Source organism: Phyllobates terribilis, unplaced genomic scaffold (genome assembly GCF_046119375.1).
Source record: "Phyllobates terribilis strain yellow unplaced genomic scaffold, ASM4611937v1 Scaffold_3__8_contigs__length_932513732, whole genome shotgun sequence".
NCBI lineage: Eukaryota > Metazoa > Chordata > Amphibia > Anura > Dendrobatidae > Phyllobates > Phyllobates terribilis.
The window spans coordinates 688,720,710-688,740,866 of NW_027362763.1; the positions used below are offsets into that span (position 1 = coordinate 688,720,710).

The 20,157-nt window shown below is 43.5% G+C and overlaps 1 protein-coding gene across 1 annotated transcript in view; it reads right to left on the reverse strand.

Moving 5' to 3' along the window:
- DISP1 (dispatched RND transporter family member 1) overlaps nt 1-13,043 on the reverse strand; it is a 107,515-nt gene extending 94,472 nt beyond the window's left edge. Inside the window, exons 1-2 of the mRNA XM_073671889.1 lie at nt 12,886-13,043; nt 6,447-6,541 (exon numbers count right to left, since the gene is read on the reverse strand). The gene's annotated coding sequence lies outside the window, so the exon portion shown is untranslated. The remainder of the gene's footprint in view (nt 1-6,446; nt 6,542-12,885) is intronic.
- Between the last annotated feature and the right edge of the window lie 7,114 nt (nt 13,044-20,157).

A 20,157-nucleotide genomic window follows, 5' to 3' on the forward strand; every position in this document is an offset into this window, starting at 1 on the left:
TTTGGAAGAAAGCAGATCTTGTAAATGCATTGTGGTCGCCTGTAATGTTTTTATTTAGTGTTAATCAACTGCTGCGACCGTTCTCATCTTTTTATAAAGATACAAAAAGTATAAAACAAGTCTAAATATATATTATATACATGCGCAAAACATGCAAAAACACAAAAACATTTTTATATATATATATATATATATATATAAAGAAAAAAAAAAAAAAAGGGCGACTGGTGACATGATGGTAATTGTTTATGGACGGACATAATGAACCACATATTTATTTAGTGGGATTGTGAGGGCAGCCACTTTGCCCCCATTTCCTCCAGCCAAAAAGCTGGCTTCAATTGCTGGTAAACCGTATGCATAAAAGCGAATACCATGAAATTATACACAGCTGCGAGCCAAGAAATGTCTTATTGTGAATTTTTACTTTATTCTCAATTATTTACAGCTTGCGACTTTTCTGAAACCATCCCGATGGGCGAGTAGAGGCGGCAGGGGGGCGGTGAGCGAAAAAACGCCTTGCAACGTTCTGTCCTATGTATTTCATTAGGGTTCGCTTCAATGCCACATTGACCTTACTCGCGAGAAGTAGAAGCCGTACATAATAGGTTAAGCATGTTCACCAACCCACGACACAATCCATCTGCTTGTTGTCTCCTGCTCCTCAGTGCTTTGTGTTTTGGGTTTTTTCCCCCTTTAAAATAAAGCAAAACCTAAAAATAAAACTAGGAGGAAACAGCCAAAAACTTTTCACCCATTTACAAAACTTTTATTTTTGTACTTCTAGGGTTTGAGAAGTTCGGCAAAGAAAACGGGATCTTTCAGTCTAATCTCCTATACCTTCCTATGGACTTTCAAAGGGGATGTGGCTTAATTAAAGGGGCATGGGCTGTCTTGCTTGGCCTGTTGATGTAAGAACTGCATTAGGACTGGAAAAGGGAAAAACGTAGGGAGAGATAAAATATGTCCACATATAGTCCTTGGACAAAGTGATGCTTTTTTTCGGTCATTTTTTAAGTAAACTCATATGACCCCTTTAATACGGAGGTATAAATAGGCCTCTCTGATATGACCCCTTTAATACGGAGGTGTAGATAGACCTCTCTCATATGACCCCTTTTTTACAAAGGTGTAAATAGGCCTCTCTCGTATAACCCCTTTAATACGGAGGTGTAAAGTGACCTCTCTGATATGACCCCTTTAATACAGAGGTGTAAACAGACCTCTCTCATATGACCCCTTTAATACGGAGGTGTAGATAGACCTCTCTGATACGACTCCTTTAATAAGGAGGTGTAAATAGGCCTCTCTGATATGACCCTTTAATACAGAGGTGTAAATAGGCCTCTCTGATATGACCCTTTAATACAGAGGTGTAAATAGGCCTCTCTGATATGACCCTTTAATACAGAGGTGTAAATAGACCTCTCTGATATGACCCTTTAATACGGAGGTGTAGATAGACCTCTCTGATATGACGCCTTTAATACAGAGGTGTAAATAGGCCTCTCTGATATGACCCTTTTAATACAGAGGTGTATATAGACCTCTCTGATATGACCCCTTTAATACAGAGGTGTAAATAGATCTCTCTAATATGACCCTTTAATACGGAGTTGTAGATAGACCTCTCTGATATGACCCCTTTAATACAGAGATGTAAATAGATCTCTCTGATATGACCCTTTAATACGGAGGTGTAGATAGACCTCTCTGATATGACCCCTTTAATACAGACGTGTAAATAGATCTCTCTGATATGACCCTTTAATACGGAGGTGTAGATAGACCTCTCTGATATGACCCCTTTAATACAGAGGTGTAAATAGATCTCTCTGATATGACCCTTTAATACGGAGGTGTAGCTAGAACTCGGCAGGATAGCGTTCTCCTGGCTGTTCTCATGTGGAACATGACATCAACAATGGCGTAAAGCAGCAGCACGATTAATGGACAGAACTGTGTCATGTGACCACTTGATGCATAAAAGGTTCACGCCCCCGAGGAGCCAGTCAAGAAAACCCCAGATTTTAAATCCTAGTGTGGCAAAACAGATTAGATCTACTCTTATTAAAGGGGATGTACAGTCTTATTCCAAAACAAAAACCAGCACGGCAAAACGTTCTCTGGTTGTGTGTGGTAGAGAAAATGGGACCTATTTATGGAAGTCTCACTATTCACACCAATGACAACTAATAATAAGGTTTGGTTCCGTTTCAGGAAGAGCTGAGCTGCAATACACGAGACAACCTATAGACAAGTGTGGCGCCATTTCAGGAAAAAAAAAAGTGACTATGCTTTTATAAAGTAGCTTAACCTCTTTAAATGGATTATATGAGGTCAGAAAAACATGCCTGCTTTTAGTTTTTTTTAACTCCTATTGACTGAGTGTGGAATTGCAGCTCAGTCTCATTTATATACACATCAAAGACAACCCAAAGTGATGTACATTTTTGGCCATTTTTGTTTAAATTCATGATCCCTTTAAATCAGAGGTGCAAGTATAGTCTCCCCAAAGGTTTATAAATCTCAGACATTCTCCTTGATGTTCTCAAGACCATCAACAATGAGCATCAACGATGACCTTCAACGATGACCATCAACTATGACCTTCAACGATGACCATCAACTATGACCATCAACGATGACCTTCAACGATGACCTTCAACGATGACCATCAACGATGACCATCAACAATGACCATCAACAATGACCATCAACAATGACCACCAACAATGACCACCAACAATGACCATCAACAATGACCATCATCAACAATGACCATCAACGATGACCATCAACGATGACCATCAACAATGACCATCAACAATGACCATCAACAATGACCATCAACAATGACCATCAACAATGTTGTGAAGCAGGAGAAATAGTAAATAAACAAATTTGATGTCATGTGACCAGTTTCTGCAGATGAAGCTCCCACCCCCGAGGAGCAAGAAAAGAGAACCGCTGAGATCTACTCATTACAGGTAAGTTTTTAAGGACTACAACATCAACCTTTACCCAAGTAGGTAACAATTTTCAGTTCTAGTTGTCCGCTTCACGATATAATCTGTAGTTATCTAGAGGTCTCAAAAATTACAAAAAAAATCTTAAAAGAGGCACCCAATTAGTGTTAGCCACAAAAACAGTCGCCAACTCTTTTTTTGGGGGAAAAAAAAAATGAGGCTTTCTTCCAATACTCAGAGACAATGTATTATTTTGCCGGCACAAATTGTAACATTTGCAGAACATTAGCGCTAGACAAACAGAGAACTGTACCGGTTCCAGCAGTGTTTTCTCAGCAATGTGCAGCGCCGCTGGAGAAAGATGTGAGTGGTGTCAGCCGGGTAATGCCAAGAGCCTGCCAAATCCTCCGAGCCGTTCTGTACGGCACATCCCAGCCCTGGAAAACCTACGAGGGCTCATTCATCAGACTCATCAGACACACAAAAGAACAATGGCTTGACTGAAGCGTTTCGGTGGATGGCACAATGGTAACAAGTTCCAGCGACGCGCGTTCTACCAGATCTAATCGAAGAAACTTTTCATTTTACTTTATTTTTTTCATTGTTTTTCATTTTTATTATGACAACCATTCAGTATGAAGAATTCATAACAAAAGGAGGCAAAAAAAAAAGTTTTCATTTTGATAACTTAATCCTTTTGCCTTACAGCAAACAGTGGAGGCGGGGGAATATGAGCGTACACTAAGTACTCCACGTCCAAGCATCTGGTCACGGTGCCGTAAGTTGGAAAAGATTTACACATATTAGGAGAAATAGTCACTTCAAAAGTTGTATCTAATAGTTTCCCTTTTATAAATTGCAGAGCGCCACTTGTCTATGTGGTGGAGTCCGCTACTGCAGCTCAGTCCACTCAGTTGGGCTTTGGTCACAAAACCGGATTAGACGGCTTGTATATAGACAGCAATGCCCAGATCATCTGCAACTCTCCTACCCCCCGAACGAACAGCCTCATAAGCAGACATATAAGTTTGGATCAGGAGACCCCCGGTCGTTCCAAGCATCGCTGTTTGTACACAGACTGTTTTAATACTTTTATGGGAACGTAACCCTAATGATAGAAAAAGACTAGTGTATTAGCTAAAGTCAAGAGTTGCATCCAATAGGTCCAATTTACTGTATTTCCCAGCGCAGCGCCACTTGTCTATGTGGTGGAGTCTGGTACTGCAGCTCAGCCCATTTATGCAAATAAAAAAAGTAATATTATTATTATTATTTATTGTTATAGCACCATTTATTCCATGGCGCTTTATATGTGAAAAAGGGGTATACATAGTGAAAACAATTACAATGATCTTTAACAAAACATGACGGCGACTGGTACAGGAGGAGCGAGAACCCTGTACCAGTCGTACCCCCCTACGAGGGGTCACAGTCTACAAGGGATGGGTGAGGATAATATCAGCTAAAGTCATTAATTGTATCTATGTTCCCTTTACCTGTCACAGTGCCATTCCTGTTCATGTGGTTGACTCTGGTACTGCATCTCAGCGGCCAGATACCAAACTGGTTATCGCCAAAGGTGTTTTCCAACCTATAATATTTCTGGTTTGACCTCCACTACCACCACCAAATTTAGAAGGAAGTCAGAGTCTGCTATTGCGCCCAGAATAGCGCCACTCTTGTTTACAAGGCTATGTGTGGTACTGCGGCTTTACTTAATTGACTTGAATGTGTCCAGCAGATAATACAGCCACACAGACATAAATGGAGCCACAGGTTGTCAGGGCATGCTGGGACTTGTAGTTTTGTAACAGCTAGAAAACTACAGGTAGTCAACCGCTGCAATGCATCATCTAAGAATATAGGATATTAGTGCATCTAAGCAGAAAAAATCCAGAATTTACGGTATAATTCTCCAAAGAACAGACAAGTCCCCCACATTCTTCATGTAACTTCACCTCCCCCCGATATCTCCTCATCCAATATACATAACTCAATCCTCCCCGTATCCCGAAGTCATAGATTTCTTCCCAAGAGATCAGGAAATCACAACCCATCCTGTAAAAGAGGCAGGAAAGACACAAACCAGATGATCCCACAATGTAACGGGGTCACAGAGACAGAAAAAGAGCGAGCACCAATGTGATGGAAAGAATCCTTCCCTTAGGGAAGTACTGGCACCCCATTACGGTACAGAAAATCTATCCTAAAAAAGGTGGATCCAAAAAATGTAGGATTATAAAGGTTTGCTTTTTATTCAGTAGTTACAACTATAACCAAAAACAGGTCGGAAAGTAGCAGAAATTGTTTTAGCACCTTTGGAGTTGTTGCAAATCACGTTTGCAGTTTATTAGAAAAAAAACAAAAAAATGTGCTTTACTCACCATCCCCGGGTTCAGCACTCTGTCTCTGCTCACGGTATTTGATATTGGCTGCTAGCGCTGCAGCAGCATTCACCAGCACCACTCATACCAATAGGTTGTCATTATAATGCAGGACAGGATTGGGAACGGCGAGGACTGGGCTACGTATCGGGGAAGGGACGGCGAGGACTGGGCTACGTATCGGGGAAGGGACGGCGAGGACTGGGCTACGTATCGGGGAAGGGACGGCGAGGACTGGGCTACGTATCGGGGAAGGGACGGCGAGGACTGGGCTACGTATCGGGGAAGGGACGGCGAGGACTGGGCTACGTATCGGGGAAGGGACGGCGAGGGCTGGGCTACGTATCGGGGAAGGGACGGCGAGGGCTGGGCTACGTATCGGGGAAGGGACGGCGAGGGCTGGGCTACGTACGGGGAGGGGACGGCGAGGGCCGGGCTACGTACCGGGAGGGGACGGCGAGGGCCGGGCTACGTACCGGGAGGGGACGGCGAGGGCCGGGCTATGTACCGGGAGGGGACAGAGAACTGGGCTCTCTATAGGGAGAGAACAACAGCACGGCTCCTCCAGAACAAGGGACGCTCTTTGTTCAGGACACCCATCTATCAGTGTGGACACCCATCTATTAGTCTACATGTAGTTCTGCTACTATGTTCATGAACCAGAAAGATCTGGATTAACAGCATTATAATTCCCGTGTGCATTATGGATTGCTGTAGGGTATATAATGGGGACAAAAATATATATACAGTACAGTATATATCTTCTGGAATCATTTCTACTTTTCTTTCAAAATCCTCCTCATGCAGATCTCTAAATTGCGCTATGTTTGGGGTCCATAACAGCCGCAGGGATAGGGGTCCTTAGCCAGAAAAAGCTCCTTATGCGATTTTCCCATGATCCCAATATATTATTACCGTCCGATTAATCAGCAGCATAGGCGAAGATTGCGAGCTGATAAGGCTGGAATGAGGCGTGGAGCGACCTCCGCACAGAGGCACCGCCTGGCACACAGATACAGAGAGCAGCAAATAGTGCAGACAATGGGAGCGTTGGGCACGGGCACGGCGTCAGATCACAGAAAGCACTGCGTACCTGCGAGGAAAGTCTGGGGCGTATTCACAGATATGTGAGAGTCCGCACAGAAGCTCAGGGCAGATCAGTCAGACGACAGCACAAAGAGAGGGCTCCTGCAAGACACAAGGACATATATTTAGCATTATGGAGGGGTACTGTGATGTCAGGGAGCATCTGCATATAAGTGGCTTCCAAACCCCGGCTTTTCCCCAGTCTATTTACAGCCTTCAGCCGCATTGATACAGGACAGACTCATTTGGAGTACAGATGATGGCAGTGATGGGTCAGAACCTGTCTCCTCCTCTAAGCGTTGTACTGATCAGAATAATCTCCTGCAGCAACTTATCCCCAAAGTTGGGCTATGTTCACAAGCAGCGTTTTAAGAGCTGCATTTTACAGTGCCAGCAAAAGCTATGAGATTACAGAAATCTCATGCACACGCTTGTTTTATCCTCTCCGAGAACTGCAGCGTTTTTTAAATCTGCAGCATGGCAATTCTTTAAGCGTTTCTACTACCAATAGGGCAGGTTTTGGCTGCAGAAAAAAATAAAAACAGTGTGTGAACATGTCACACGTCATTGATTTTCTCATACAAGAAAACCAGTTTGAGTTTCATCAGTGTTTTCGATCAGTGTCATCAGAGTTTCATCAGTTTTTTTCTGATGAGAAAAAAATATATATTTTCTCATTAACTCCTATCAGTCCATAAAAAACAGACAGCACTCAGATGTCATCCAAGTGCTGTCCAGTTTTTGCATGGACCCATAGACTTTCATTGTTAGGTTTATCGACACTCGGATCAATATCGGACATGTCTCCGCGATTTTGCCTGAACCACTCGGTCACCAAAAGTTACGTTCATGTAGACAGTCCCATAGACTGTCATAGGTACGAGTGCTATCCGTGAAAAAGACGGAGAGCGCTCAGACGTGAAAAACTGACTTGAGAATGAGCCATTACAGGAGCAGAGTTGCCTCTTTCACTGCCATCATCAGTACTCCATTATTCTGATACCAGTGCAGCAGAAAGCAGGTAAATAGACTGGGGAAAAGCAAAGTCCTGAAAGCCACTGACATGCATTTTTTTTCTTTTACAGGGATGAAGAAAATTGAACAAATAAAGTGATTTGTAAAGTTTCATAACTTAAATGGATAAAAAAAAAATAAAAAAAACCCTTTAATCTCATAAAACATAAATCAGCTGGGAGTGGGGTCGGAAAGCCCCCAAAACACTTTATATGGTTGGTGTGACCCACCAAAACTGCCAGGGTTTGGCTGACCTTTAAGGCCCTTTGGAGTACATTCACACATAAGCAGATCCAGGGTAGAAATCGAGAATTTCTGCGAGAGGATTAGCAATATTTGTCCTACTGGGTTTTTCCATCTTTTGCGCTCTTGTTTTTTTTTTCCCTCGCCTTCTTCCAAGAGCCATAACTTTTTTTATTTTTCCGGCGACATAGCCGTATAAGGGCTTGTTTTTTTGTGCAACGATTTGAATGACATAATTCACTTTTACAATAAATTGTATTGAAAACAAAAGGAAAAAAAATAACTATAGCGAAAGGATAAAAAAAAAAAAAAAAAAATTCCGCCATTGTTAATTTTTTCTTATTGTTCTTCTTATGGTGTTCATTAATCGGTAAAAACGGCTAGACAATACGACTCTTCAGGTCAAAAAGATTAAAAGGCAATACCAAAATTATATTGTTTCTTTTATTTTAATGTGCTGAATTTTTTTATTTTGCAGTGCAATTTTATGAGCCCCTTCATTCTCTATCTGTTGATGGTGCTGTGTGGCGAGCTTCCGTTTTTATTGGTACGGTTTTGGGGTAAGCATCACGTTTCATCACTTCTTAGTGCATTTTTTTTGGGGGGGTACAGTGACTGAAAAACAGAAACTCTGAAGTTTCGGGGGGGGGGTTCTTACACTTATATGAGTTAATTAACTTTATAGATGGAACTTTTATGTAATATAAAATGCAATTTTTTTAATGAAAAAAAAAAACATTTCAGATTGTGAAAAGTTGAGCGATTTAAACTTTTTTTTTTATTTTCTAGGATTTAATTTTTTTTTTTTTTTTTTTTAAGAAAAAGTTGCCTGCGTTTTATATATTTTTTTGTTCCCTCCTCCACCCAAGGATACTTGAACCAGCGATTGTTAGACGGTTTTTCTAAATTTTTGCAATGCTTTAGTATTGCAGTGACTAGAAAAAAAAATAGTGATCTCCTTGAGCCGAGCCACAAGCAGTACTGCACTAAGATGACATTGATTGGGACCTTCAGTAGCGTATGGCTACCATGTTAACCCATCGGCAACCTGTGTTTGCACTGGACGGGAGGGGGCGATGAGCTCCGTTATGTTTTTTTTTTTTGTTAAATAAAGTTGTTTAAAAAAAAAAGGATACCATAACAAAAGCATATGACCAATCACAGTGCAGCTTTCATTTTTCCACAGCAATTTCAGAAAAGAAAGCAGAGATTTGATTGGTTGCTATGGACACTGCCAGGTTTACTGTTAGTAATGATTTGATAATTAAGGCCTTAGAAATGTGAGACACACATAGAGAGAGCCCCTAACACTTTGTGGGGATTTTATCCAGACGTTTGCACCAGTTTTTGTCATGAAAATATTGCACACAAAAATATATGCAATACAATTTCCAAGTTTATGCTCCTCCCGCCATTGTTTGAAGTGTGGGTGGATAACTAGGGGTGGTTAGTTAAGCAAATAGGTGTAAACCAGATTTAAAGGATATGTGCACACGGTGAGCTTTCTATGCGGTAAATCCGCTTGGAATTGTCATTAAAGACGCATTGCAGACCTTCCTGAGATCTGTGCACATGATTAGGAATTTTCCTGACAGAATTTCATGTGCTTTTAAATAAGCAGCACGTCCATTCTTTGTGCATTTTTGTCAGCGTTTTTCCTATACAATGCATTGAAAAAAAAAAAGCATGGCAAGTCCGCAGGCAAAAACGCACAAAAAACGCATGAAAACGCAGCGGATTTTCCACAGCGTTTTTGCTGCCAAGAAGTGCAGAACTTTGCAGAAACGCTGCAGAAAATTCTGCAGGCAAATACTGATCGTGCGCACATACCCAAAGAGTTTCAAAAGTGGCCAAATTTTTGCTCTAATTTTATTCCCATTGCTCCCCTGAGTATTCCTGTTTTTGTCTTTTTCAAAACCGCCATACGGTTTCAGCAATACGGGACTCTGTAAGTCTCGCGCATGCGTTCGACCATCATCAGTTCATGCTACTGCGCAATGAAGCTGGGTGTACATCCCCCGGCTTCATAGGCGCACGTCCGTGGAGACATTGCGATAAAGTATAAGCAATACGGTTTCAGCAATACGGGCCTTTTCATTTAGTGATAGTCACCGCCGGCCCTCTGAAAGTCTCGCGCATGCGCGCGACAATCGCCAGTTCATGTTACGGCACAATGAAGTTGGGTGTGCATCCACTGGCTTCATAGGTGCACTGCACATGCCGGGGAAGACATTGTGATAAAGTAACCTGCCAACACACAGAAGCCGGAGATCAGTAGGCGGCAATGCATCTAAGGAGCGTGAACCTGACTTCATGGCGCACTGACATGAAATGACAAAAGTCACGCATGCTCAAGACCTGCAGAGAGTCGGTGGTGACGCTGGGAATTAAATAAGATCAAAAGCTATCCACTTTCGACCTGGAGACAGCTCCTCTCTAACCACCGGCTATGCAGCCAATTAAAATTTTTGAACTTTAGTTTTTTCAAGAGTCATAACTTTTTTATTTTTCCATCGACAAGTTTTTTTTGCAGGAGGAGTCAGAGTTTTGAATGACACCATTCATTTTATTGTATGATGTATTAAAAAAAGGGAAAAAAAATTCCAAATGGAATGAAAGGGTAGAAAAAAAATGCAATTCCACGATTGTTTTTGGGTTGTTTTTTATTTTTTTCGAAGTACATTGCATTTTATGAATGACCTGGTAATATGATTCTCCAGATCAGTACAATTATGGCGATACCGAACCCGCATAGATTTTTATTTATTTATGTGGTTAAAAAAAATAAAAAGTAAGAAGTTTGAAAATACATTTTTTTGTGTCGCCATTTTTCGAAACGCGCAAGATTTTTATTTTTCCGTCGACTGAGCTGTATTTTTTTCTTCTTTTTTTTGCTTGGCAAACTGATGGTTTTATCGATACCAATTAGGTGTACGTATGCCATTTTGATTGTTTTTTATTGCATTTTTCTAGGGATTTGTGCTGACCGAAAAACTGCAGTTCTGGCATTGTTTTATTTTTTTATTATTAATTTTAGATTTTAATACATCGGACTTTAATGGACCTGGAGATGCCAAATATGTTTATTATTCTAATCATTAATTTTAATGGGGGAGTATGGGGTGATTCAAGTCTTTAGAGTCATTTACATTTTTTTTTATAGTTTTAAAAAAAACTTATTTTTTTCACTTTATTTTTTTTTTTAGTCTTTCACAAAAGTACCAAGAGGGCACTGACAGGGACCTTCAGCAAGACTGGGCTGCTGTGGTATCGGGGCCTCGCGATAACATGCAAGGGGGCCAATAAGGGGTAGTAAATGTGAGCAGTGTTATTTTATTGACAGCGACATTTAATGTTCCAATGCTGCCCGGCAGCCCTACTGAAAATGCAGCTAATGGGAGAAAATGTATTTATTTCCTCCCGGGAGCCGCCAGCTTTCAGTGATGGGGGTGTTCACAGAGCGGCGTCTTGAGCATGTCCCGGCACTTTGATTGACAGCTAGTTCTGCACAGATGCAGTCTCTGCAATCAATGTGCCAGGGCGTGCTGAAGATGCCGCTCACAGTATAGTAAGCAGTGCTGTAGCAGGACTGTCAGCACAGAATGACTGTACAAACCAAGTCCAGGTGCTCAGTGCCCCCTTGGTGTGGCCAAACAGTTCAGTGCACCTTTCCACCTCCTTGTTTTCCCACAGTTTCCATTCCCCTCTTCTTTGATTGACAGCTCTGTTTTTTTAAGAGCCAGAAGAGGACTGAGATAGATTTAAAACAAGTAGGTGGGAAAGTGCAGTGAACTGTTTGGTCACACCAAGGGTGCACTAAGCACCTATACTTGGTTTGAACAGTCATTCTGTGCTAACAAAGTCCTTTAAAGTTGGTGCAGAAATGTGCGACTTTCAGTGCTCCCCCTCCCTCTCCTTATACACCATTATGGGCACCCTGAAAAAAAAAGGGATGGAAAATCCCATATGTGTTTTTAAGTGAAAAATCATAGCATTTCTGCACTAAAAAATGCATTAAACAAATTCTGAGTCAAATCCGCACCAAAAACAAACAAACAAAAAAATACACTGCAACAAAAACTCAACAAGTAAAAAAAATAGATCCTTTAAACCATATGTATAAAATCATCACTAAAAAGTGTCATTTAGAAGCCAAAACACCTTGGTAGTTGGAGTATGTTCACATGTTACTGTTTTTTTACGCCCTTTTTTTTTGTATGAAAAGCACAAACTATGGTTAAAAAATGTCAGAAAATATTCGGCGTGTTTTGGTGCATTTTTTCATATTTTCTTTTTTGTTGCTAACCCATTTCGATCAAGGTTGAAAAATGTAGTAAAAACACTGAAAGAATTGAGATGCACCAACGCAAGATTAAGAAAGAGAGAGAGAAAAAAAACACAGTGTGAATGGGATTTTAGAAATTTTGTTCATTTTGCTGCGGCTGTAAAACTGCTGTTGCTGTAAAACATTTCAAGTATGCAGTATGTGAACAATCCCCTATGGAGTTAGTATTTTATTAGTATACGTTTCTGGGAAGCATGATGATAAACTGCCAAAAACTTTGCTACCCAGCTTTTCTGTGCCACAGAATGACAGATAGGAAAGTCCAGGGGAAGGAAAGTGACAGCCAATAAAACTGGCAAAGACTCTGCTTTTCTATGCGGCAGAACAGCGGATCAGGAAAGAGCAGAGTAAGCTGGGGAATAAACAATTTAAAGGTAAAAACCTCCCCTACCCAGCTTTCCCACACCACAGAATGGCAGATCAGGACAGAGCAAGGGATGGCTGGGTGACAACCAATTCCTGTCCTGGATGACACTGACAACCAATTCAGCTGCAGGAATGGGAGTCCTAGAGCTTCACAAATCAGATCCAATAAATCTGCAAATTGTTGTAAAACTACAGTCTCTCCTGTCCTGGTGGGAGTTGTAGTACTTCCCAAGCAGCAGATCGCCAATCACAACAATAATATTTATGAAATGTTGCAACATTGTATCTCCTCTCACTTCCTCACTTGATACAATTACTATTTTTGCTCTCTGGGACAAAAGAAAAAGTTTTTTTCACACTGATTTTCTAATGTTCCCTGTCTCAGAGGCAGGTGCTGTGCAGCCATAACTTCTGGCACTTGTAGTTCCCCAGCACCTGCCCTAACTACAGGTTATTCCATGCTGCCAGAAATCCATACCTGCTGTGTCCTGTATGTCCATGCTGCTGGCTGCTCACATCCTTATCCCCCACATCCACTTCCCAGGCAGCTGTGTGGGCACATTGCACCAGTGTCTGCAGCTTCCCCAGCAGCCCAGCTCCTCCTCTGATCCCTGCACAGGAAGCTATGGAGAGAGTGCTTCCTGTGTCACTGCACTAATCCCTGTATGATCCTGCAGCCTGAGGACATGCACAGTGCTGCTCCCCTGCACACCATGCAGACCACTGCAGCATGCATCCCCCTCCCCACTGCACTGAGACTGGGGCTCCCTGCAATGCCCACCCTATGGAGGTGTATGCATGTTAACCTCTGGAGTGCAAGGTTCTCACTGCCTGGGGTAGGGGGGGTGGGGGATTATAATGAAATGGGGTTTTGTGCATGGTCTGTGTGCCCCAGTTAAAGGAAAATTCTTGGACAAGGAAAATCTATAAGCAGCAATATTACTATTAATATTATGGATCCCAAGAAATCTGCCCTGTGCTGGGAGCTGCTGGACTCCAGTGACACCTAGTGGTGGGAAATAGGATTTACCATCTTCAATGATTTAGGGCTCAAAGTTGCCAATGTTTGGGACTCTGGCACAGTATTGGTGCTTGTCGAGGTCCCTGGTAAAATACTGAGTGAAAAGACAACATACAAATATGCAGAAAATTGTCACGGTGCATACAGTGCAATATACATACAGATAATATGAAAAGTCCTTAGAGTTCTCAGCTGCTGCAAAAGTCTTTTGTGAAGAGTAAAGGATCGTGCACACGACCGTATTTTCGGTCCAAATTCCATCCGTTAAAAAATGGCACTCGGACCAACGTTATTCAGTGGAGCCGGGCAGATGAATAAAAATCACAGAGCGCAGAATTTACCTCCTACATCAGACGAGACTCGGCCATTCAAGTCTATGGGAGCGAGAGGGGAATCCGCTGCCCCGGAGTATTAGCTGCTGATACATTACAGTTCTGTAACGTGGAAAACTGTAAATGGTTAATAGCGGCTGAGTGAAAGAACGGAGGACGAGGAGGACGAGTGAGAAACAGCCGCCAACTTTTCTGGATAAAAATCAGACTGATTTTTTTATACGGTCATGGCACCCCAGCTCAGGGGAAGATTTCTATTCTGTATTATGAGGTTCTGCAGCAGCTGAGGCGTATTATGAGGTTCTGCAGCAGCTGAGGTGTGTATGGTGAGGTTCTGCAGCAGCTGAGATGTATTATGAGGTTGTGCAGCAGCTGAGGTGTATTATGAACTTCTGCAGCAGCTGAGGTGTATTATGAGGTTCTGCAGCAGCTGAGGTGTGTATTATGGTGTTCTGCAGCAGCTGAGGTGTATTATGAGGTTCTGCAGCAGCTGAGGCGTATTATGAGGTTCTGCAGCAGCTGAGGCATATTATGAGGTTCTGCAGCAGCTGAGGTGTAGTATGATGTTCTGCAGCAGCTGAGGAGTATTATGAGGTTCTGCAGCACCTGAGATGTATTATGAGGTTGTGCAGCAGCTGAGGAGTATTATGAACTTCTGCAGCAGCTGAGGTGTATTATGAGGTTTTGCAGCAGCTGAGGTGTATTATGAGGTTCTGCGGCAGCTGAGGTGTATTATGAGGTTCTGCAGCAGCTGAGGTGTAGTATGATGTTCTGCAGCAGCTGAGGCGTATTATGAGGTTCTGCAGCAGCTGAGGCGTATTATGAGGTTCTGCAGCACCTGAGATGTATTATGAGGTTGTGCAGCAGCTGAGGTGTATTATGAACTTCTGCAGCAGCTGAGGTGTATTATGAGGTTTTGCAGCAGCTGAGGTGTATTATGAGGTTCTGCGGCAGCTGAGGTGTATTATGAGGTTCTGCAGCAGCTGAGGTGTAGTATGATGTTCTGCAGCAGCTGAGGCGTATTATGAGGTTCTGCAGCAGCTGAGGTGTAGTATGATGTTCTGCAGCAGCTGAGGAGTATTATGAGGTTCTGCAGCAGCTGAGATGTATTATGAGGTTTTGCAGCAGCTGAGGTGTATTATGATGTTCTGCAGCAGCTGAGGTGTATTATGAGGTTTTGCAGCAGCTGAGGTGTATTATGAACTTCTGCAGCAGCTGAGGTGTATTATGAGGTTTTGCAGCAGCTGAGGTGTATTATGAGGTTCTGCAGCAGCTGAGGTGTGTATTATGGTGTTCTGCAGCAGCTGAGGTGTATTATGAGGTTCTGCAGCAGCTGAGGCGTATTATGAAGTTCTGCAGCAGCTGAGGCGTATTATGAGGTTCTGCAGCAGCTGAGGCGTATTATGAGGTTCTGCAGCAGCTGAGGTGTAGTATGATGTTCTGCAGCAGCTGAGGAGTATTATGAGGTTCTGCAGCAGCTGAGATGTAGTATGAGGTTCTGCAGCAGCTGAGGTGTATTATGAGGTTCTGCAGCAGCTGAGATGTAGTATGATGTTCAGCAGCTGAGGTGTATTATGAGGTTCTGCAGCAGCTGAGGTGTATTATGAGGTTCTGCAGCAGCTGAGGTGTAGTATGGCGTTCTGCAGCAGCTGAGGTGTATTATGAGGTTCTGCAGCAGCTGAGGTGTATTAAGAGGTTCTGCAGCAGCTGAGGTGTATTAGGGTGTTCTGCAGCAGCTGAGATGTATTATGAGGTTCTGCAGCAGCTGAGGTGTATTATCAGGTTCTGCAGCAGTTGAGGTGTATTATGAGGTTCTGCAGAAGCTGAGGTGTATTATGAGGTTCTGTAGCAGCTGAGGTGTATGGTGTTCTGCAACAGCTGAGGTGTATTATGAAGTTCTGCAGCAGCTGAGATGTATTATGAGGTTCTGCAGCAGCTGAGATGTATTATGAGGTTCTACAGCAGCTGAGGTGTATTATGAGGTTCTGCAGCAGCTGAGGTGTATGATGATATTCTGCAGCAGATGAGGTGTATTATGAGGTTCTGCAGCAGCTGAGGTGTATTATGAGGTTCTGCAGCAGCTGAGGTGTATTTTGAGGTTCTGCAGCAGATGAGATGTATTATGAGGATCTGCAGCAGCAGAGGTGTATTAGGAGGTTCTGCGGCAGCTGACATGTATTATGATGCTCTGCAGCAGCTGAGTTGTAGTATGATGTTCTGCAGCAGCGGAGGTTTATTATGAGGTTCTGCAGCAGCTGAGGTGTACTATGATGTTCTGCAGCAGCTGAGGTGTATTATGGTGTTCTGCAGCAGCTGAGGTGTATTATGAGGTTCTGCAGCAGCTGAGGTGTATTATGAGGTTCTGCAGCAGCTGAGGTGTATTATGAGGTTCTGCAGCAGCTGAGGTGTATTATGATGTTCTGCAGCAGCTGAGGTGTATTATGAGGTTCTGCAGCAGCTGAGGTGTATTATGAGGTTCTGCAGCAGCTGAGATGTATTATGATTTTATGCAGCAGCTGAGGTGTATTATGATGTTCTGCAGCAGCTGAGGTGTATTATGAGGTTCTGCAGCTGCTGAGGTGTATTATGAGGTTCTACAGCAGCTGAGGTGTATTATGAGGTTCTGCAGCAGCTGAGGTATATTATGATGTTCTGCAGCAGCTGAGGTGTATGATGATATTCTGCAGCAGCTGAGGTGTGTGTTATGAGGTTCTGCAGCAGCTGAGGTGTGTGTTATGAGGTTCTGCAGCAGCTGAGGTGTATTATGATATTCTGCAGCAGCTGAGGTGTGTGTTATGATGTTCTGCAGCAGCTGAGGTGTAGTATGAGGTTCTACAGCAGCTGAGGTGTATATTATGAGGTTCTGCAGCAGCTGAGATGTATTAGCAGGTTCTGCAGCAGCTGAGGTATACTATGATGTTCTGCAGCAGCTGAGGTGTATTATGAGGTTCTGCAGCAGCTGAGGTGTATTATGAGGTTCTGCAGCAGCTGAGGTGTATTATGAGGTTGTGCAGCAAGTGAGGTGTAGTATGATGTTCTGCAGCAGCTGATGTGTATTATGAGGTTCTGTAGCAGCTGAGGTGTGTATTATGGTGTTCTGCTGCAGCTGAGGTATATTATGAGGTTCTGCAGCAGCTGAGGTGTATTATGAGGTTCTGCAGCAGCTGAGGTGTATTATGAGGTTCTGCAGAAGCTGAGGTGTATTATGATGTTCTGCAGCAGCTGAGGTGTATTATGATGTTCTGCAGCAGCTGAGGTGTATTATGAGGTTGTGCAGAAGCTGAGGTGTATTATGAGGTTCTGCAGCAGCTGAGGTGTGTGTTATGAGGTTCTGCAGCAGCTGAGGTGTATTATGATGTTCTGCAGCAGTTGAGGTATATTATGATATTCTGCAGCAGCTGAGATGTGTGTTATTATGTTCTGCAGCAGCTGAGGTGTAATATGAGGTTCTGCAGCAGCTGAGGTGTGTATTATGAGGTTCTGCAGCAGCTGAGATGTATTAGCAGGTTCTGCAGCAGCTGAGGTATACTATGATGTTCTGCAGCAGCTGAGGTGTATTATGAGGTTCTGCAGCAGCTGAGTTGTATTATGAGGTTCTGCAGCAGCTGAGGTGTATTATGAGGTTGTGCAGCAGGTGAGGTGTAGTATGGTGTTCTGCAGCAGCTGAGGTGTATTATGAGGTTCTGCAGCAGCTGAGGTGTAATATTAGGTTCTGCAGCAGCTGAGGTGTATTATGATATTCTGCAGCAGCTGAGGTGTATTATGATGTTCTGCAGCAGCTGAGGTGTATTATGGGGTTCTGCAGAAGCTGAGGTGTATTATGAGGTTCTGCAGCAGCTAAGGTGCATTATGAGGTTTTGCAGCAGCTGAGGTGTGTTATGAGATTCTGCAGCAGCTGAGGAGTAGTATGATGTTCTGCAGCAGCTGAGGTGTATTATGGTGTTCTGCTGCGGCTGAGGTGTAGTATGATATTCTGCAGCAGCTGAGGTGTATTATGGTGTTCTGCAGCAGCTGAGGTGTATTATGATGTTCTGCAGCAGCTGAGGTGTGTATTATGATGTTCTGCAGCAGCTGAGGTGTATTATGAGGTTCTGCAGCAGCTGAGGTGTATTATGATATTCTGCAGCAGCTGAGGTATATTATGAGGTTCTGCAGCAGCTGAGGTGTGTATTATGATGATCTGCAGCAGCTGAGGTGTATTATGAGGTTAGCAGAAGCTGAGGTGTATTATGAGGCTCTTCAGCAGCTGAGGTGTAGTATGATGTTCTGCAGCAGCTGAGGTGTCTTATGGTGTTCTGCAGCAGCAGAGGTGTAGTATGATGTTCTGCAGCAGCTGCGGTGTCTTATGGTGTTCTGCAGCAGCAGAGGTGTAGTATGATGTTCTGCAGCAGCTGCGGTGCAGTATGAGGTTCTGCAGCAGCTGAGGTGTATTATGATGTTCTGCAGCAGCTGAGGTGTATTATAAGGTTGTGCAGCAGGTGAGGTGAATTATGAGTTTGTCCAGCAGGTGAGGTGTAGTATGATGTTCTGCAGCAGCTGAGGTGTATTATGAGGTTCTGTAGCAGCTGAGGTGTATTATGAGGTTCTGCAGCAGCTGAGGTGTATTATGATATTCTGCAGCAGCTGAGGTATATTATGAGGTTCTGCAGCAGCTGAGGTGTGTTATGAGATTCTGCAGCAGCTGAGGAGTAGTATGATGTTCTGCAGCAGCTGAGGTGTATTATGGTGTTCTGCAGCAGCTGAGGTGTAGTATGATATTCTGCAGCAGCTGAGGTGTATTATGATATTCTGCAGCAGCTGAGGTATATTATGAGGTTCTGCGGCAGCTGAGGTGTGTTATGAGATTCTGCAGCAGCTGAGGAGTAGTATGATGTTCTGCAGCAGCTGAGGTGTATTATGGTGTTCTGCAGCAGCTGAGGCTTATTATGAGGTTCTGCAGCAGCTGAGGTGTATTATGGTGTTCTGCAGCAGCTGAGGTGTGTATTATGATGTTCTGCAGCAGCTGAGGTGTATTATGAGGTTCTGCAGCAGGTGAGGTGTATTATGATGTTCTGCAGCAGCTGAGTTGTATTATGAGGTTCTGCAGCAGCTGAGGTATATTATGAGGTTGTGCAGCAGGTGAGGTGTATTATGAGGTTCTGCAGCAGCTGAGGTGTATTATGATGTTCTGCAGCAACTGAGGTGTATTATGAGGTTCTGCAGCTGCTGAGGTGTATTATGAGGTTCTGCAGCAGCTGAGGTGTAGTATGGTGTTCTGCAGCAGCTGAGGTGTAGTATGGTGTTCTGCAGCAGCTGAGGTGTATTATGAGGTTCTGCAGCAGCTGAGGTGTATTACGAGGTTCTGCAGCAGCTGAGATGTATTATGATGTTCTGCAGCAGCTGAGGTGTATTTCCAGGTTCTGCAGCAGCTAAGGTGTAGTATGGTGTTCTGCAGCAGCTGAGGTGTATTATGATGTTCGGCAGCAGCTGAGGTGTATTACGAGGTTCTGCAGCAGCTAAGGTTTAGTATGGTGTTCTGCAGCAGCTGAGGTGTATTACGAGGTTCTGCAGAAGCTGAGGTGTATGATGAGGTTCTGCAGCAGCTGAGGTGTAATGTGAGGTTCTGCAGCAGCTGAGGTGTGTATTATGATGTTCTACAGCAGCTGAGGTGTATTAAGAGGTTGTGCAGCAGCTAAGGTGTATTATGAGGTTCTGCAGCATCTGAGGTGTATTATGAGGTTCTGCAGCAGCTGACTTGTGGTATGAGGTTCTGCAGCAGCTGAGATGTGGTATGAGGTTCTGCAGCAACTGAGGTACATTAGGAGGTTCTGCAGCACCTGAAGTGTATTAAGAAGTTCTGCAGCAGCTGAGGTGTATTATGATGTTCTGCAGCAGCTGAGGTGTAGTATGGTGTTCTGCAGCAGCTGAGGTGTATTATGAGGTTCTGCAGCAGCTGAGGTGTATTACGAGGTTCTGCAGCAGCTGAGATGTATTATGATGTTCTGCAACAGCTGAGGTGTATTTCTAGGTTCTGCAGCAGCTAAGGTGTAGTATGGTGTTCTGCAGCAGCTGAGGTGTATTAGCAGGTTCTGCAGCAGCTGAGGTGTATTATGATGTTCGGCAGCAGCTGAGGTGTATTACGAGGTTCTGCAGCAGCTAAGGTTTAGTATGGTGTTCTGCAGCAGCTGAGGTGTATTACGAGGTTTTGCAGAAGCTGAGGTGTATGATGAGGTTCTGCAGCAGCTGAGGTGTAATGTGAGGTTCTGCAGCAGCTGAGGTGTGTATTATGATGTTCTACAGCAGCTGAGGTGTATTATGAGGTTGTGCAGCAGCTGAGGTGTATTATGAGGTTGTGCAGTAGCTAAGGTGTATTATGAGGTTCTGCAGCATCTGAGGTGTATTATGAGGTTCTGCAGCA